Source organism: Capsicum annuum, chromosome 11 (genome assembly GCF_002878395.1).
Source record: "Capsicum annuum cultivar UCD-10X-F1 chromosome 11, UCD10Xv1.1, whole genome shotgun sequence".
Classification (NCBI taxonomy): Eukaryota; Viridiplantae; Streptophyta; class Magnoliopsida; order Solanales; family Solanaceae; genus Capsicum; species Capsicum annuum.
In genome coordinates, this window is record NC_061121.1 from 10,456,727 (window position 1) to 10,458,709 (window position 1,983).

Below are 1,983 nucleotides of genomic sequence, written 5' to 3' on the forward strand. Positions count from 1 at the left end.
ATGATAAATTACATAAAATTTTTAGAAAAAGATATGAGAAACATACAATTACTAGAAAAACAGATGAAAATAAATATAGACAAATACATGGAAAATAAAGATATAAAATATATAGAATTTCTTAATAAAAATATGCAAGAACTACTAAGACTAAAACAAACAACTAAAAATATTATAATAAAATCAATTTTAAAAGATAGATCATCTAGATTATCTTAAAGTTTTAATCTTATATATACTTAAAGATATAGAAATTATAAACATTAAGAAAATAATATTAGAAAAAGTAATAGACTATGAAATTGAAACTATAAATTGGATAGAACAGTTATACCAAGAAATTTACCCAGAAGGATATTATTCAGATTAACGAATGTTAGAATATATTAGAAAAACTAGAGAAAATCAAGATAATCTAAATAAAGAAATTAATTATAGAAATCGAATTAGAAAAATAATGGAAAATCTAAAAGAAAAATTAATATGGATAGAAGAAACCTTAGAAAATTTAGGAAAAAGTACATGTGATAGTTTATATAATTTAAAAAACTCACTACGAGAAGAACAATACAAGATAATAAATAACATAGAAAATCTAGAATTAGATATACATTACAGTACAGTTAGGATAAATTATTATACAGAAATTTGTAACTCTGTAATTACTACAGGATAAAATAATAAACCAAATAAATTAATGAATACATCTTACGAAAAGAATAAATCATTAAAAAATATTGAAACAAAATTTAAGAAATATCCACACACAAAGAAAAATAGATTCATTATATATATACTAAATCTATTTCATAAGTTAGTTATCCGCCTATATCCGCACCCCCTTCTCTACCTACAAAAAAAAATCATGTCAATTATCTTTGACAATACAATTCTAGTTATTTTCATATCTTCAGTAAACATGTTCTTCACAAAAGTCATAGAACTACCAATGGTCCTTCCGATCACTGGTTTCCTGTTTTCTCTTCTCATGAAATAATGAGAAAAGGTCAAGTCACCACAACAACAACAAAATACTCAGTGAGCTCAACTAATTTCATACTCCCTCTGTTTCGTATTTGTTGGTCTTCTTTTAAAATATGTTTGTTTCAATTTAATTGTCCAAGTTCTAAAATCAAAAGTATTTTATACATATACTTTTTATTTTACCCTTAATAGGAAAACTAAATACATCCACAGTTTTCAAAATTATTGAATGGTGTCTAAATGATCTCAATTCACAAAATCAAAATTAAATGATTATTACTAGTTTCAGTTATAAATACACAATGTTCTAGACATAATGCATGAGATAGAGAAATATGTACCAAATTTTAATGTTTAATCATTGCATTGATTATTGAATTTTAAAAGGCATACAAGGGAAAATATATAAAATATCTTTTTATTTATTAGTTTCTTAGTGGGTGTGTCAAGTTCATAGGGGCCAACTAATACGAAACGGAGGGAGTAGTTAAATCAACCTATTAAATAACTGTTATTTTATGTAGTGTTGGGTAAAAGAATCTATATAAAATGCAACACCAACTTCAATATAAAATGCAACATCAACTTCAATACTAGCTCAAGTCTAAGACAAGAACACTTTTGAAGTTCCTTAACACCTTCAACAGTAGATTATGAATAATCTATCTAAGAAGTGTATTAATTTTTTTTTTCTTTAGAAAAGAGATGAAATAGAATTTTAAGGCCAAGTCCCCCAACTTCACGGAGTGTCCTTAAGGAATAATTTTCCTCACTGTACCCGAGGTTATATAATCTTTCTCCCAGGATAAAATGGCCTTCAATTAGAACAATAGTGGTACCTTAAATTATTGGATTCAACGAACTCACTGAACGATTTGATTGATCACAAGGAATGTTTTGAAGACAAGAAGAGTTTTTATTTTTGAAATTTCTTTTGTTCATATCTAAACTTGTGGATAAAAGCAGGTTTATATAGCCATAAGATGCCTCTTCTGAAAG